The sequence below is a fragment of the Malania oleifera genome, chromosome 2, assembly GCF_029873635.1.
Source record: "Malania oleifera isolate guangnan ecotype guangnan chromosome 2, ASM2987363v1, whole genome shotgun sequence".
Taxonomy (NCBI): Eukaryota; Viridiplantae; Streptophyta; class Magnoliopsida; order Santalales; family Ximeniaceae; genus Malania; species Malania oleifera.
In genome coordinates, this window is record NC_080418.1 from 1,355,601 (window position 1) to 1,375,143 (window position 19,543).

The window sequence follows — 19,543 nt, forward strand, 5'->3', positions numbered from 1 at the left end:
ACTAAGGTATCATCAAAACAAAAACACATTATAATGTAATTAAAAATTTAATTAAAAATAAGAACAAAACATTAAATTGGAGAATTGAATTTCCCAAATAAATTATACCAATCAAATACAGGCTAAGGTAATATGTATTCCAAATCATAAAAAGAGAAGCACATTATAATGTAATAAAAAAAAGTTTAATTAAAAATAAGAACAAAGCATTAAATTGGAGAACTGAATTTCCCAAATAAATTATACCAATCAAATATAGGATAATATATATTCCAAATCATAAAAACAAAAGCACATTATCATGTAATAAAAAAAATTAATTACAAATAAGAACAAAGCATTAAATTGGAAAATTGAATTTTCCAAATAAATTATACCAATCAAATATAAGGTAAGGTAATATATATTCCAAATCATAAAGACAAAAGCACATTGTTTTTTTTTACTCCCAAAGTGTGGTTTAAGTGATAGTGCAGGCTGCGGGAGTGCCTCTCATGAGGTCAGGTATTCAAACCCTCTCGGGTTCGTTTCCACCCCTAGATTCCTGAAATTTACCTCCATTTCAAGTTGTGGGATCGGTTTCAAGGGGCGCGGGATTAGTCACGTGAACCGTAAAACGGACACGAGAAAATTCGATGCGTAATCCAGAAAAAAAAAACACATTATTTGTGGGTGCATGTTGTTTTTTCATGAAGAGTTAATCACATGTCTCTATTCCCTGAACCCATCTCTAAGGATTAAGTTTCCTCCATTAATTTATCTTCCATCGGATTTCTTCTTTCTTATTTATTACTAAAAGTGAATTTTTTTTGGTTTCATCTCCCAAAGATCAGGCTGTTTGAACTTACCAAAGTTGGTCTCTTTTCCGTATGCATGTATGTATTTGTGTGGTAGCAATGACGCCCTGAATTTTTATAATAGTAGGGTTTTAATAATCACTGTACTTTTTAGGTTGAGTTTTGAATTTTTCCTAGCCTTAGGGGTGCGCGTCCGCGGTCCCATAGTCCGAAGCACATGTGACCGTGTGAGGTTTGTCAGTCCCACCTGATCTAATTTTTGTTTGCCGGCATTCTTGACGATTTCAATTGTATTAGATTATCATTTTATTTAAAAGTTAAAATGCTCGCTTAATAATATATATCAAATTTTAATATTTTTTATTTAAAAAAATAAATACATGATAAATAACACTTATTATAGAAAAGATAATAATCTTTTTTTTAAATACCACAATAAATACAGACAATAAGACTTAAATCGAAAATCTCCTAGTAATCAACTCTGATACCAGTATCGGGTGATTTAGGACTTTCTCAACCCCAGTGTTGGGTGCTCTAAGACTTTATCAATCATAAAAGTTAGCTCATGGGGTGAGAATTTCTCTTACACTTAATAGCTGATTATGAGCTCCTTCTACAACTGATGTGAGATAACTCAATAATCTCCTCCTCACACATCAAGATCTTTCTCGACAAGGCATCAGGGTCTCCCCCGGCACGGCACACCAAGGAGATTGCGAGTGGAATTGTTGGGAGATTGGTGTAGCGGCGACGACTTAGAGAGAGGAAGAGATTAGGATTATGGTAGTGGAGCCAAAAAGAAAATTAGGGTAGATCGGTTATGCTCTGATATTATATTTAATTACCACTTTACCTAAAAGTTTAAACTATTAGATTGTAGGTCAAAAATGTATATCAAGCTTTAACATTAAGATTACTTAGTGAAATCAATTTTTTTTTTTTAAATTATTAATGTATGTTAAAGATTCAAGTTTTAAAACTACAACTTTTTTATATTTAAGTGAACAAACATTAAACATAAGAGATCATCTCAATAAATATAGTAATTAATCAAGTGTTCAAATAATCTTAGATATCATATCGTAATTAATATGTGAATTAAAAATAATTATACTATTAATATGTTGGTAGACTTAAGACTTGATTTTGTTGTTGTTGAAATGTTGAGGGTTAATGTGTTTGGCAGTGGGCATAGGGCATTAGAACTGTTGGGCCTCGGAGATTATGCCCAACACGCATTGCAGAATAACGTAAGTTTTGCTATTTTTCTCGGAGTTGATTTTAAACTTTAAACCACTCTTCCAAGATTTTTAAAGGGTTTTAATATTTCTGCTGCAGGGTACAAAGGTAAACTTGATAATTACTGATTATTGTATGCCGGGAATGATTGGATATGATCTGCTTAAAAAAATTAAGGTAGTGCTATGCATGCATGCATCCTTTTCCAAATGAAAAAGTTAAAATGTAAATAGAGTAACCATACCTTGCATAGAAAAGTAATTGATAGCTCAGTTTTATCATTGTTTCTACAGGGTGTTTCATGTACGAATTGATGCTGATTCTTCTGTCTTTTTATCTGCAGAACAGTAGTCATCCACCATGAGAGAGATACCAGTAGTGATTGATAACGTTCCCACAAGAATCAAAAAGTAATCAATGCTTCAAACTGCATTTTCCTTGTTTTTATTTTTTGAGGGTCGTGGGGGGTTGTTTAATGTTTACCCATAGTTGAAAACTAGTTCGAGCACATAGGTCATTTTTCGCTCATGCTAGTTTCAAATTTGGTTTGGTTTTGCCAGACAGTGCTTGGAGGAGGGAGCGCAAGAGTTCATGATCAAGCCTCTAAAGCAATCGGATGTGAAGAAGTTGAGATGTCACATTATGAATTTGGGCAACCGGGGAACTCTTTGCACGGGAAGGTAAACGGAGCCCCCCACTTGTTACAGTGAAAGAGAACGTGCACTGGAAGGATCAGCCAAGGCTACAGGAGAAAAGAAATCAAACGACACATCAAAACCTTTTAGCAAGAACATTGTGAGATATATGTATTGAAAACCCTTTGTATACGATCCCTCCACATAAATCTTGTTTTACATTTTTTATTTTTTTATTATGCAGTTAACTAACAATAGTGGGTTCTATTTTGCGCAGACAATTAGCTTTTGCTCTTCCTCGGTAAATCTATTAACTTTCTCAGTAAGAGGGGGCAGAACCCTTCATGTTGTCGTTGGGCCCATCTCATTTATTAAAATGGAGGCAAGAATATTAATTGTTGTACATGGTGGTTTCACGTGGAAAAGGAAGATGGCTGCAATTTGGTGGTCAAAATTTGACTATTGTTTGGTGTAATAATCTCCCCTCACCTCTTTGAAAAAGAAGAAAAATTGATCTTTGGAGGGAATTGAGCTACGATGATCTCCTCCTATAAAAAGGAGTGTTTCCCCTCTATTGTGTAGATAAGAGAGTGAGTGTGAAAATACAATAATTATGAGTGCACAATGAGTGTGTATTAAGGTGAATGAGTTGAGTGTGTTGTAATCATCTTCTTTCACTGTATATTCATATATATATAGTTAAGTTACTCCTCTCCTGTGAACGTAGGCTAAATTAGCCAAACCATGTAAATTTTGTGTGTTATTTGTGTGTGTGTCATTTGATCTTGGGCGAGATTCATATCCCAACAATTGGTATCAAAGCTACTGGTTTACCGCTTTGTTGGCAGGTTTTATTTTTTTATTTTTGTATATTAATACCGCCTTGATGGCAGGTTTTATTTCTATATATCAATATCGTTTTAATGACAGGTTTTATTGATGTGTATTGATACTGCCTTTATGACTGGGTTTGTTCGTAATTTTTGAGACTACACTATAGCAACATTATTCATTGCAATTGTCCACGCACAATACCAGAGCATATTAAATGGAGGAAAGTACAAGTCTTGGCAGTAGTTCCATGATCAGACTTACAGAGACAAATTATTCCATCTAGAAGACAATGATGGAAGATTTGTTGTACTGTAAAGATCTGTTTGATCCCATTGAATGCAAAGGGATCATGTCAAGTGGAAAAATTGAGTCTGATTGGAAGAAATTCAACAGAAAAGCTGTTAGTGTTATAAGACAATGAGTTGAAATGAGGGTAATTCATGATACAACCAAAGAAACGGATGCCTACAAACTTTGGCAACATCTGGGAGAGATGTACAAACCAAAGAATGTCCAGAACAAAGTCTTCATGATAAGAAGACTTGTGAATATAAATTATGTAATGGACAAAATGTTTCAAATCACTTGGATAAATTTAATGAAATTCTTGATAATCTAACAAGCATGTAACTAATTATTGCAGATGAAATTCAAGCATTGATTTTGTTAAGTTCATTACCAGATAACTAGGAGACGTTGGTGGTAGCTCTCAGTAATTCAGCACCAAATGGAAGGTAACCTTGAGTATGGTGAAGGATAGCATCACAAGAGAAGGCAAGAGAAGAGCTGAGCAAGGCTTGCCCACTCACTCTTAAGGACAAGTGATGGTTACTAAGAGGGACAAAAGCGGATATTCCCAAGGAGATAAGAAGAACACATGCATGTAATGACCCGAAAGAATAATTGTATTTAAATAATAAAGAGGGAGGGAAATGGAAACAGAAACAGAAGGATGCGTTCAATGACAATATTGCACTTTGAATATAATAATTCAGAAGATTTTTACACAGGGTTTCGTCAACGAAGACAGGGAGTTCATCGACGAGGGCATAAGTAGGCCTTGTCGACGAAGCCACGTCTCGTCGACGAGAAAATATCGAGAGAGGTTTTTGGGCCAGTCTGAAATTCGTCGACGAAATTCCTTAAGGACTCGTCGACGAGATGATGTGGCTCGTCGATGAATCCAGATTTATAAATAGTGAAAACTCGGATTAAATTGAAAAATTTGGCGCAACAATCACTCCCTCTCTCTCTAAAACGCACCCCTCTCCTTCTCTCTTCAATCCCAGCCTCGTTTCACGCCGGATCGACAATCTGAAGCCACCATGACGCTCCTGTCGAAATTCTCTGCAAGTCTGCCGGAGCGGATCGTCGGTGGAAGAAGTTTGAAATTCGTCCCAAATTTAGGGTAAGGTATTTTGTTCAGAATATGCTTCCCCTACAATTATAAGAAATGTCGTAGGTAAGAAAATACTGATGTTTTGTTCTAGGAGATGTCGTTTTCAGGGTGTTGAGTGAAAAACCCTACGGATATAGGGATAGAGTACAGTAGAGACTTTTCAGAGATAAGGTAAGAGAAATATGTTATGCTAGGAAATTTGAATATGTTAATAGAAATTTTACCAATATGTATGTATACTAGTTATTATGTAGTTTTTCAGAATATGTGTTCTTAAAGTATGCGTGGCCTGAGTAGATAATATTTGATGTAGAACTTTATGCAGTTTTTCTAGTATATGAAGTTATACAGAACATACAAATATAGCCAAATATTCAGAGGGATTATACAGACAAATATACGTACATATACAACTTTTATTCAAATAGTTTCACAAAACAGATATATATACATATATATGTGTAACGACTCGAATAAATGGTAGTTAAATAATAAAAGAAAAGGGATATAAAAACCAAAAACAGAAGGAGGCCGTATTTGCGTTCGTCGACGACATTGAACTTTGGAAGGACTAAAGGAAAGGGGGTCAGCAGGGCTTCGTCGACGAATATAGGGAATTCTTCGACGAAGGCTTTAAAGATTTCATCGACAAACACAGGGCTTCGTCGATGAGAAAATACTGAGAGGGGTTTTTGGAGCCGACTGGATTTCGTCGACGAAATGTGTGAAGGACTCGTCTACGAAATACCCTGCTTATAAATATGAAAATTCGAATTTTTTTATCTTATTAAGGAAGCCAACTCTTTTTTTTTTCTCTCTCTCTCTCCCCTTCAGCTCTCTCATCATTTTTGGGTTAGATATACATCGGATCGACAATTCGAGGTCACCACGACGCTCCTAGCGGAGTTCTCTCCAAATCTGCTGGAGCGGATCGTAGGAGAAAGCTAGTTGGAAATCATCCCAGAGTTGAGGTAAGGCTTTTTAAGCCATATTTGGTCTTGCGCTAGTTATAAGAAATATTGTGCACATGAAAATACTGAAATTTAATATTGGGGGTTTTCAGTTTCAGGGTATTGGTCAGGGAATCCCTCAGGTGTTAAACTTGAATGCTTTTGGGTAAAAACTTTCTACTCAATATTTGGGTTTTTGACAGTTGAGGAAAGTATTGTATGCTTATAAATACTGAACTTTAATACAGGAAATTTCCATTTTTAGGTTGTTGAGTTGGGAACCCTGCGGGTACGGGGAAGATTTTCTTAGGAGCTTTGCAGGAATCAGGTAAGGGGATAAACTAAGCTAGTTTGTTTTGAGAAAATGTATGTATATATATTTAGCATCTTATTTGCGGAAAATGTATATATATTTATATATATGTTCTATATTTGCAAAATATTGTGAAAATGATTGTATGATCGAATATGTGAAAATCAGTTTGTGTAGCATGAGTATAAAATGTTGTGAAATACTGTTTTCTAGGAATGTTGATGATATGGATTTTTATGATGGAAAACTGGCGTACAAGCTGAGATTTTTATATGTTTTTCTGGCATACGGGTCATGCTATGTGACTGTGATTTGCTAGCGTACGGGCCGTGCTATGTAAATGAGATTTGCCAGTGTACGAGCTGTGCTATGTGGTTTGTCGACGTACGGGCCAAGCTATGTGATTTGTCGGTGTACGGGCCGAGCTATGTGATTTGCCCGTGTACGGGCTGTGCTATGTGATTTGCCGGCGTACGGGTCGAGCTATGATAAAATGTGAAATACCGGTGTACGGGCCGATGACTTTCATAATATATGTATATGTGAAAAATGATATGAATGATTTGAAAATTAATGATATGAGTTATCCATGTATCACGATTTTAGTATATGTATATGATATCAGAACCTGGTTGGTTTGGTCTAGGCTAACACTTGCACGGTACCGTTGCTATATGTCCATGGTCTTCGTGATCATGATATTTATGTTAACGCCGCTGTACGGAGTGGTGTAAGATTGGATGGTCAATGTGGTTATTTTCAAGAAGTGTGCTATTATCGCCCCTGGTGTATGGACCAGTCTGGGTAGACCCATCGAACCTACAGACTACTGTTTGACTTGGTAGTGATTGGCCAACCATTGTCAGGTCCCGCCTTCGGGCCACACAACCCAGTCATGTGGGGGTAATATATGACAACAGCCAACTAACCTACTAGGATTGTTTTATGATATTATTATATGAGATGAAATATGATTATGAAAAATGGGGATGGTATATGTATGTTTTCCCAGATTTGATAAACAGTACTGAACATGTTATGTATGATATATGTTGAACACAAAATACTCATGTTGTCACACACTAGTATTAGTTTATTTCCCTTACTGAGAGGTGTCTCACCCTTAAAACTAATTAATTTTTTAGGAGCCCCGGATAGGAGAGCGGGAAAGGCCTTGAAAAATTAGTGTTGTTTATCTGCCCTCTGTGAAAGGTAAGTTTTTGTAGGGACTGTTAGATTTTTGGGAAAATGTCTCTAGATATGATTTTTGGGATGTATATTCTGAGATACAGTGATTGTAGCAACTTTGGTATATTGTAATATATATGGTGTTGAGATGTACATTATTGTATGTTTTTTGCTACTAGGGCTTCTGCTGTATGTTCTGATATATCTCTGGTACCCACGGGTCCAGGTGGACCTGCTGAACTGGAATATGGGAAATGTGCTGTTGATACGATTTTAATGTGGAAAATGAGCAGGTCGTTACAATATGTATACATATGTTTACTCATATCAGTATGTTATAGTTTTATACAGATCAATATGTTACAGATGTTTATCCAGAATAGTATATTACAGTTTTACTTAGATCAGCATGTATAGCATTTGCAGTATGTCATGTTTCCTATTACCATAACATTTAGAGTATACGGACAGAGTATATAGATATATATTTTATAGACAAATATACAGAGATAGCATCAAGATGTTACAGATACAAAATATAGAGGTTACAGAATTTACAGTACATAAAGATAGCTTTATGGTAATTTTGGAAACATGATGAAAATAGTAAAAGAGTATATATGTATATATATATATAGTATAAGATCCCTGAGGAATGATCACAGACAAATACAAATACAGAATACAGAGCACGATACCGTTGCTAATATAGATAGAGTGCAACCACATATCTCAGATAGTGTGTGGGCACCATCAAACTGTGCTCAGAGAGGATGTAGCTCCCCAGTTCGTTGGGTTGAAGGGGCCAGTTTGACGAGGTAGCAGCCAGTCCTGAGCTTAGGAGTGGATGCAGTTTGGCCGGGCTTAGGTAGCGTAGAGTATGATGACCTACCTAGAGGGCTGACCAGGTTAAGTCCCGCCTACGGGCCGCACAACCCAATCATAAGGGGTCAAATAATGACATACAGAGTTTCAGGGATAAAACACAGTTATGTATATGTATACATTTTTACAACTTTGTTGTATATTGTATGATATTGGCAGTATGAATGATAGAAATTTTAGATGATACACATATTTTAAGCTACTATACATGTGATATATGTATTTTTATAGATTTACTAGATCATGCAGTTTTACATACTATATTTATAGTTTTACGACTCCGTCACCACACACTAGTAATAGAATATTTCCACTTACTAAGCGTTGTCTCACCCTATTATTTAACCATTTTTCAAGTGAGCTAACTAGGCGAGCAGATCATGCTCGTAGATAGAGTGATTTCTTGATAGCCCTGGTTTCAGGGTGAGTTTATAACTGAGTTTTGTATTTTGGGATAGGTGATACTAGAGGGAGTTGTTTTATATGACTATGGTCTGAATGTATTGAACTCTGGTATTGTATAGTATGTATGGATGTATGGTTTATGTTTCCACTGCATAGGTATGAATACTGTATACATGATTACCCCGGTGCCTGCTAGGGCCTGAGTTTCATAGCAGAGGGTATCAGAACAGTTAATATATATATAATATGAAGAAAATTTTGAGGTCATTACATGCAGGTCCAAAGGCAGATCAAAATCAAGGGGTAATTTCACCTATTATCAAAATCTTGGGTGTTGTCCATGCAAGAAGAATTAAATCAATTTGAAAGAAACAAAGTATGAACTTTAGTTCCCAGACCAGAGGATAAGTCAATCATAGGGACCAAATGGATATATAAGAATAAGAAAGATGAACATGGAGTAGTTGTGAGAAATAAGGCTAGATTAGTAGCTCAGGGATATAATCAAGAAGAAGGTATAGATTTTGAAGAAACATTTGCCCCTATAGCTAAGATGGAAGTTATACGAATGCTTTTAGCATATGCAGCTTTTAAGGATTTCATGCTATATCAAATGGACGTCAAAAGCATTTTTAAATGGCTATATAAATGAAGAAGTATATGTAGAACAACCCCCAAGCTTTGAAACCATAAGAATTCAGATCACATGTATAGACTGATGAAAGCCTTGTACAGTTTAAAGCAAGCTCCTAGAGTTTGGTATGAAAGGCTAAGCGGTTTTCTATTAGAAAATTGATTTATAAGAGGAAAGATAGATACAACCCTGTTCATAAAGTCTAAGAAAGATGATATTCTTCTAGTGCAAGTATATGTAGATAACATCATATTTGGTGCTACAGATAAAGAATTGTGTAATGAATTTTCCAATACAATGCAAAATGAATTTGAGATGAGCATGATGGGTGAACTAAACTTCTTCCTAGGACTTCAGATCAAACAAGAAAATCATGGAATATTCATAAATCAATCAAAGTACATTAGAGACTTACTCAAAAAATTAAATATGGAAGACGGAAAAATACTAGGTACACCTATGAGCGCTTCATTGAAATTAGACAAAGATGAACAAGATATACCAGTAGACGTCAAGTTATATCGTGGAATGCTAGGTAGCTTGTTATACCTGACTGTCAGTAGACCAGATATAATGTTTAGAGTATGTTTGTGCGCAAGATTTCAGTCTGCACCAAAAGAGTCCCATTTACTAGCTGTTAAACGGATACTTAGATATCTGATAGGAACCGTGGACATTGGGTTATGGTATCCTAAGTACACATCCTTTGCGATTTTTAGTTATTCAGATGCTGATTTTGGGAGTAGCAAAGTGGATAGGAAGAGCACTAGTGGTACTTGTCATTTCTTAGGTCACTCCTTGGTCTCTCGGTTTTCCAAGAAACAAAATTCAGTTGATCTTTCCACAGCTGAGGCTGAATACATATCGCCAGGTAGTTGTTGTGCTCAAACGCTTTACATGAAGCAACAACTGAAGAATATTTGGATTAAGTTATGAAACAATCCCTATAAGATGCAATAATACGAGTGCAATAAATATATCAAAGATTCCCATATTACATTCATGAACTAAGCACATAGAAATACAACATCACTAAACACTTTGTGTATGAATATGAGTATATTGTCATTCATTACTTATTTGATGCATTAATTGAGGGGGAGCCTTGTTAGGTGTAACCTGTAGTGACCTGAAGAATAATAGCATTTTAATAATTAGAGGGAGAGAAAATAGAACCAGAAATAGAAGGAGGCTGTAGACGGAGCGTTCGTCGACGACATTGCAATTTGGAGAATAAAATAATTTAATTTAATTTTAAGAAATTTGTCAAGCCTCGTCGACGAACACAAAGTTTCGTCGACGAAGGTCTTCAGAATTTCGTTGACGAACACAGGGCTTCGTTGATGAGAAAATACTGAGAGACGGTTCGGGTTTCTCTGAATTTCGTGACGAACCCGGTCCTATAAATAGTGGAAACCCGGGATTTTTGTCATTCTCTCGCCGCTCTCTCTCTCCTCTCTCTCCCCTACGACTCTCTCTCCCTTCTCTCTTCATTTCTAGCCCCCCCAGTCGTCGAATCGACGATCCGAAGCTACCACGACGCTCCTGGTGGAGTTTTCCACGCATCTACTAGAGCAGATCGTCAGGAAATCAGAGTTGGAAATCATCCCAAATTCAGGGTAAGGTCTTTTAGTCTCCTTTTGGTCTTGTGGTAGTTATAGGAAATGATACAGGCAGAAAAATACTGATGTCTAGTTCTGACAAATATTGGTTTTAGGGTTTTTGTAGGAGGCCCTGCGGGTATCGAGCTAGAGTACAGTAGGGGCTTTTCAGAGATAAGGTAAGAGAAATATGCTATGCTAGGAAAATCCCAAATATTATACAGTGTATGTATTTATGAAAATTATGTATTTTAGTATGGTGTGGCTTGTGATTATGTATATGGTACGGGGATATGTTTTACGAATTTAGTTTCCTGATTTTTTTATGAATCTCAGTATTATGGTTATACGAACTTTAGTATCATGATCTTATGGATTTCAGTACCATGATTTTACGATATTTCAGTACCATGATTTTATGAATCTCAGCACCATGATTATACGAATTCCAGTATTACGAATATACAGTTCCATGTTATAATTATTCAGATTTCAGTACGTTACGCAGCATCATGGTTATTTCAGTACTTCAGAATCATGGTAAATCAGATAGACATGCATATAGAAATATATTATACGATATCAGACCCTGTTGGACTTGCAGCTACAGAGCATGGTACCGTTGCTACAGATACTATGTTACTTTATGAGTGCAACCACCTATTTAGATATACGTGGTACGGTCAACCACCTAGGCCCTAGAAAAGGTTAGACTCCCCATCCAGATATGGGTTGAGGAGGGCAGGTCTACTGACGGAGTTCAGTGATTTATTCCTGATTGCCCAGCCAGGGTAAATCCAGCCTATGGGCCGCACAACCTCGTCATGAGGGGCATGTCATGACACAGATAGCCACAGGGACCAGTTTCAGTTACTATTACTTACGTATTGATTTACAGAATTAGGGATCCTACTATATACACTAGAAGTATTTTGAATTATAACCATAATACTGATATGTTAAGTAATAGGGAAAAGGGGTGGTGTGCTTTATTATTTGTACTGTACTTTTTTACTCAGTTATTCATATTTATATGAAACATATTTCATGATATATATAGTAGCTCATTTGCTACACACTAGTAATAGTATATTTTCTCTTACTGAGCGTTGGCTCATCCCAGTGTTGAAATATTTTTTCAGGTGATTCGGGTAGGTGAGCAGATCAGGCTCGCAAATAGAGGGCGTCTGTAGTGCCCCATCAGAGAGTGAGTATCATTTTGGGGAATGATTTTGTGTAGCCCTAGCTAGTTAAGGGCATTTTTGGGGATACAGTTATGTTGTATATATTGCAAAATATTTCAGAACTTTGGTATTGAATGTAATGGTTTAGGTTATGTTTATATGATTATGCTTCTCGCTGCTTAGGTTAACACAATGGTATCAGAGTATGTTAATTGCTAATATGGAAAAAAAAAAAAAACTCAATTAATTAAGCAGGTCGTTACATAACCCATTATATATTTTTACTCATGCATTTGTCATCATCAAAAAGGGGGAGATTATTGACTCTACGAGTCTAATCCATTTTTGATAATGACAAATCACTTGGTATTTGATTTGTGCATGAAGTTTGTGAACAGGAACTACAAGAACTATATTAAGCATGCCTGGAAAGATAACGAGTCATGGAAGCCTTCAAGTAAAGCTAACAAATTTTGGCAAGATCCATGGCACTTAAAGAGTACGAGAATCAAGATGCAAGCGGCAAAGTTCAAGAACATCTTGGGAATGGGTATTTAGAACTCATGTACCTACATTGTCATATGATTTAATTTGAGACTCAACATAACTTAGAATGATTTTAGGATTCATGCATTTCATGTATATCATTAGGGAACCTTCATGGACTTAGAAATGTTTTTAAAATCATTAAAATTTTGTTTTATAAAAGACCCAAGAAAAGGAGCAAAGAAGAATTTTAAACTGGAAATGAATAATTGAGAAAAGGGGACTTCGGTAGCCTGAACTCAACTTCAGTCGCCTGAAGAATTTCTTCGGTTGCTTGAAGAGTAAGTTCGGTAGCCTGAAGAATTAATGGGAAACACAGAACCTGAAAGAGGCACTTCGGTTGCGTGAACTGAGGACCTCAGGCGCCTGAACTTGCCACTTCAGGAGCCTGAACCCCACTTCGGTTGCCTGAAGTCGTAGGAAAGTTTAAAAATCAAATTTTTATTAAAAGGACTCGCAAGCTTTTTCTTTGATCCAACTTTTGAGATCAATTCTAAGGGTAAGACACTATATATACAGAATATCTAAACCCTAGAACGGAGGTTAGACACACAAGAAAGAGAAGAACACACCTTGTTGAAAGAACATTGAAAATTTGCTCCTATTGCTGTACGATTGCCTACACTTCAATCTCTAATCTTCGAGCTTGGGAAAATCAACTCAGATTCTCAAAGGGAACTTGTTTACTCAACTGTACTTCAATCTAATATTGATGTTTGATCTTTCAAGTTATTATTCTTAAGAACTTCTCATCTTATCTCATTACGTGCTCTTGATTATCATTAGAAAAGTTTTGATCTTGAGTGTACATATTCGTATAAAAATTGATTTTTGAAAAGATCATTACTTGAGAGAGCTTAATTAACTTGGTTGATTGATTTTTGATTCAAGAGTATATAAATATACATACATATCATTCATTGAGCTTATTATTGAAAAACCTATTTTGATTAAAAGGTTGATCTTGAAAGTGCCTATACATATACATAGTTATTCTAAACAAAATCATTACTTGATTTAAATTGTGTGGTTGATTGAAAGGTTCGATTTAAGTGTGCATTTTCTAAAGGAACTATATTTTAGTTATAAATATCCTTGGTACTTATAACTATACATTTTATTCAGAGATATTTTCTGAAAAACAATATACTTAGTTTGTGATTGAATACTTGTAAGAAAAATTTTGTGATTTTGATTGATTTAATATTCAAGACAAAGTTTTTATTAACAAGTTCACTTCAAATATATTTGTGCATTTTTGCAAAGTGATCCAAGAACCCTAGTATACTCCAAAATATTTTAAATATATCTTTACTTGAGAGTTTTGGTTAAATAGGGATTTGTGTGTTGAAGCATATCATACATTAAAACGATTGTATCGTTTTCATACATTCATGAGCTTCAAGTTATATCATATGTTAATGTATTAGGAATTTGATTTGTACTCACAAGCTTTTGTTAGAAGCATTGTTTTGAATGTTATTTTTCAGATCTTATTGTATACATGGTTCGGTGTGTGAACCGGTGTGTGAGGAGAGAGCTGTATCTCTTGTAAGCAGCGGAGTAGGAGGGAGATGTACCTCTTGTAAGCAGCGGATTGTAAGGGAAGCTCCATCCCAATTTGAGGAGTAGGGATTTAGTGAATCCTTGAGTGGTTGCTTAAGGCGAGAATGTAGGCCAAGTTAGCTGAACCTCGTAAAACTGTGTTTGTCTTCTCTCTTCCCTTTACTCTTTATTTTTCAGCACTGCATTTAAATTGTGTATATTGTATGTATAGGTTGGATAGCCTTACACATAAATAATTAAGTAACAAGAAGTTTTTGGTAAATATATAAGAAGTGTTTAAGAGGTAAATAAGTGCCAAAGAATTTTTTAAATACCCAATTCACCCCCACTCTTGGGATTACACCTGATTCAACACAAACCATCCACCAAATCTCTTGGTAACTCCCGCAGTTGCGTGAACCCTTGATTCATCTTGTGTAAACCTTTACTTGAAATATGAAATTCTATATTTGACGAGCACATTTGAACCATTAGATTTCAATATTAATACTTGCTATTTAAAATCAATTGCATGAATGTTAATTTGCTAATATAGAAATTACTTTCTTAAATTTTTGAAATAGCATTTCTTCTGCATATAACTTGATTCCTTTGTGAAAGGCCAATTGGGACGTAATTTCTGGACAACACATACACCTTTTTAAAATTCGACAACTTTTGAAAGGTAGCATAATTTATAATGTTTATATTTGGTTAGTTGAATTCTTATTCCAAAGTGTTTGATTGTATGTGCTTGTGTGTGGGTTAAACCATAGGATTAGGTCGACCAATCTCGTTCTACATCAGGTTGTTGGAAATGAAAGGCAAAACAAACTAGCGAAGATAAGAAAGAGGAGGAAAAAAGTAGTGCAGCTATGACTTCTGATGAAGGTGAAACTTACATGGTGTGTGAGGAAGGACGCATTAACCTCACTTGCGAAGACACAACATGGACGATTGACTTTGTAACATCATTCCATGTAACAGCACGAATAGACTTCTTCTCATCTTACAAATATGGTGATTATGGCCTTGTTAATTTGGGAAATGAAGTAAAATACAAAGTTGCAGGTAAAGGAGACATGTTGATAAAAACAAATGTTTGCTGCAAGCTACCACTGAATGATGTTCGACATGCACCAGACATTCACCTTAACCTGATCTGCACAATTCAACTTGATGACATGGGCTATGAAAGCTATTTTAGTAAAGGAGTATGAAGCTCAAGAAAGAAAATTTGGTGGTGGCCAAAGGAAAGAAGGATGATAGCTTATACTACACTTAAGCTAAGCAACTTTGTGCAGGAGATGTGAATGCTACAGAACATGAAGTCACCATTGAGTTATGGCACAATAAACTTGGCCACATGAGTGCGAAGGGACTCTAGATTCTTGCAAGGAAAAAGCTTCTTCCAACTTTTTCAGGTAATTCTTTAAAGAATTGTACTCATTGTTTAGCTGGTAAACAATATAGAATTGCATTTCGAAAGAACCCCCCATTTAGGAGAAAGCATATTCTAGATCTGGTTCATACTGATGCGTGTTTTATAAATGATAAAAGTATTGGTGGATCACTGTATTTTGTTACACTCATTGATGATCACTCTAGAAAAGTGTGGGCTTATCCTTTGAAAAGTAAAGACCAGGTGTTAGATATGGTCAAGAACATTCAGGCCAATGTTAAAATACAAAATGGAAGAAAGCTCAAATGTGTTCGCTCAGACAACGATGGTGAATACATTGGGCCATTTGAAGAGTATTGCAGAATCCAAGGTATCAAGCTTGAGAAGTCAGTTCCCAAGACTCCTCAATGTAACGTCAATGCACAAAGGATGAATATTGATGAGTTCGGCTTCAGATTATGAGATCTAAAGAATAGGAAAGTCATCTGAAGCAGAGATGTGGTATTCTTTGAAGATCAAATTATTGACGATTGCAAGAAGGCCGATAATCCAAAGCATGTCCTCAGGAATCCAATCGAGTTGATTCAATATTCTCCACCACAACCACAAGAAGAGCATGATGATAATAGGGAAGTTGATGAACCAATAATTGAAGGTGGTCAAGAAGCTTTAGCAATAGAACCCCAAATAAGAAGATCCATTAGGAAGCATCAACCTTCTAGTAAATACCTCCCAAATTAAGGGAACTTTGTACCGAGCAGCTCTTCTTGGGGCATTTTGTGCCAAGCAGTCACTCTTTTGGGTTGGTTTTTCTTTGTCTCATAAGTTGTGCTCATCTTTTGGGCCAATTTTACTTTGTCAAATGAGTTGTGCTCATCTTTGGGTCGTTTTCTTGCCTAATGAGTAATGCTCATTTTTTGGGCTGTCTTTAGGCTTCATAAGCACTGCTCATGAGTTGGGCCGTTCTTCTTAATATAATGAGCCGCGCTTAACTTTTGGGTTCTTTTCAGGCCTCACGAGCATTGCTCGTCAGTTAGGCCATACTTGTAGAGTTTCGACATCTTTCATCATTTCGGCTATACCTGCAGAGTTTCAAGATTTTTTGTAATAACCCAAAAAAAAAATTAATTAAAATTATTAATTGGTTAAACACTATTAAATTAATATATTAAATAAACAAATAAAGGAAATAAAAAAATAAATTAAATTAAAATTATTTATTAGTAATTAATTAGTTAAACATTATTAAATTGGATTAATTAAATTAAATAAAATGAGGTTGTATATATATATATATATATATATATATATATGTGTGTGTGTGTGTGTGTGTGTGTGTGTGTGTGTATGAATATATAAGGATAACATATATATAAGTATATATAATATAATATGATATTGTTATAATTTATATTATAAAGTAAGTAAAAGAAAAAAAAAAAAAAAAAAGATAAGGAAGTAGAGGCCCAGAGGCTTCCTGCGAATTGCAGGAGCTTCCTGTGCTAGCCCTCTTCGTTCTCTCTCTGTCTCTCCGCTGTCTCCGTCTCTTTCTCTCTCTTCGATTTTGTCGGCCTAACGAGTGCCAATCAGAAAACGGAAGGTGTCGTTGGATTCCTAACTCTGCCACCGACATTTCTACTGGAGCGGATTTGTCGTGAGAACATCGTAGGCACCATTCGTGGGGAAATGTATATTTTTTCTAATTTCTCAATTTCTTGTTAAATTTGTCGTTAAATCAACGATCAAGTACCACCACAGGGTCTTAGTCATCGTCGTCGTCATTTTGGCGTATGTAATTTTTCAATTGGGGTTTTCTAGGCCCTACTCCAAAGCGAGAGTAAGATTTGGGAAATTTGGTAATTTGACTATATTTAAGGGTATATTTATTAATTTAGAATTTATGGGCCTAGAAAATATTAAAATACTATTTTATTCAGGATTAATTACATGGAACTAGAATTTTTAATTTCAGGATCTGGGTGAGCGCCGCAGGCATCTTTTTGGGATCCCTGTTGGCGTAGTTCAAGAAATCAGGTAAGGGAAAAAATATATATTAAACCAAAATTTTTATGAATTTAATGAAAAAATAAATTGTGTTATATATACATGTATATGTTTCGGTATGAGTTTAAAATGTCAACCATTTAAATTATATTTTTTGAGTTTAGGGCTGTTTATTAGATGTGTATATGCGAAAATGAACTAATGAAAGTGGAAAAATATTTTCAGGATAATTATGTGAGGAATGAGAGGTATTTTCGGTATATAAACATTAAATGTTGGTTAGCGTATTTTGCAGGTAATGTATGAATTTTATTACTAAACTATGTGGCATAAGATTCTGTACAAATATATATTAAATGTATAAGATGTTGGTTAAGTAAGCAATGCATTGTGAATAAAACATGATATGAACTATGTTGCTTGTGTGTGTTAATGCAACTATGTAAACAACTGAAAAATGCTGGGTAAACCAACTGAAAGATGTTGGGTAAAGCAGTTGAAAGATGTTGGGTAAATGTATGACAACTGAAAAATGTTGGGTAAAACAGCTGAAAGATGCTGGGTAAAATAGCTGAAAGATGCTGGATATGAAATGAAATGAAATGAAAATGGAAATGAATGGAACAGAAATGAAGTGCGAAATGTGAACAATGTAAAATGGGAAAGAGTCACTTAAAGTAAAATGAAGTGAAATGTTAAAGTTATAAACATGAACAGATATGAATGGTTGAATAATGACAGAAGGAATAATGTATTATGATATTAGAAGTACTTATGTACGTATAATGTGCTATGATTTGGGCGGGGCATAGTCTTCGCCTGAGGGCTTGCTGAGAAAGGCGAGTGCACTAGTAGCTTCAGATGTGGTAGTAGATGCATAACGTACTAGGGTAGAGGGAACCTATTTGTATGGGCGAGTAGATTTCCCTATTCTTGGGAGCCTTCGCCAGTAAACCTTTGTCTGAACTGTGTGAGTACAAGATCAATTTAATACTTGAGGGCTTACTGAGTAAGGTGAGTGCCCTGATGTGCTTCTGCTGTGACCTTTGGGTTGCCTAGGTATCAGAGCAGAGGGGTGCTACTTGTATGGGTGGGTAATCACACCTATCCTCGGGTAATCTCATGGGTTAAATCTTTTGCATGTGTTTGATTAGGATCAGAGAATGATTTTAGAAATTGTGTTAACGATTTTCAAATGTTAAATATTATGTTGTTATATAAACTCATGTTAGCCGCACACTGTTTTAATATATCGTTTCTTCCTTTACTGAGATATGTCTCACCCAAATATGAATTTATCTTTTTCAGGATTTCTTTGAGATCGAGTTTTGAGAGCTCGAGGTTTTTATAGAATTATTGGGAAATAGAAAAAGAAAATGGTATATTTCTATGTTAATTTTAGGTAATGTAAATATTTTATATTTTATGTCTTATGTTTTAAAGATGGTAAGAAAGGAATGATTGTGAATACTGGATGTTTTTTTTTTGGGATATGTATATATGTTGAATATAGGTGGAAGCAAGGTTTATTACGATATGTAGATAGATTTTAGAAAACTCTGGTATTATATTTGTGGAGATTATATTTATGTTTTCCGTTGCATATATGTTGATTATAGATTATCAGGGATTTAATCAGGTATAACGCATTGGACCCGGGTTTATGGGTTTGGGGTGTTATATTTTTTGTTATTTAGGTCATGTCTGTAGAGTTTCGAGATCTCTTTCGGGGATTGCGGTTACGTCTATTTGGTGTCCCATCTATTTAGGATGCGTGTAATAAATACTGAAATGCACCTATGCAGCGGAAAACATAAAACTATACAACCATATACACAATACCAAAATTCAGTATCTCCACAAAAATATACATACACAAAAACATAACTCTCCAGTATTATCTTTCAAGATTCCCGAGATCTACCCAAAAATACTTTTCTCCTAAAAACACTTTGTAACTCCTCGACCCTCTACGTGGG

General features: G+C 35.4%; 1 long non-coding RNA gene across 1 annotated transcript; it reads left to right on the forward strand.

The window, feature by feature from the left end:
• Positions 1-2,013: 2,013 nt before the first annotated feature.
• Positions 2,014-3,058, forward strand: LOC131149801 (uncharacterized). The gene is made up of 3 exons (XR_009135304.1): positions 2,014-2,449; positions 2,600-2,834; positions 2,952-3,058. It is a non-coding gene; the product is annotated as an uncharacterized LOC131149801 (long non-coding RNA).
• Positions 3,059-19,543: the final 16,485 nt, after the last annotated feature.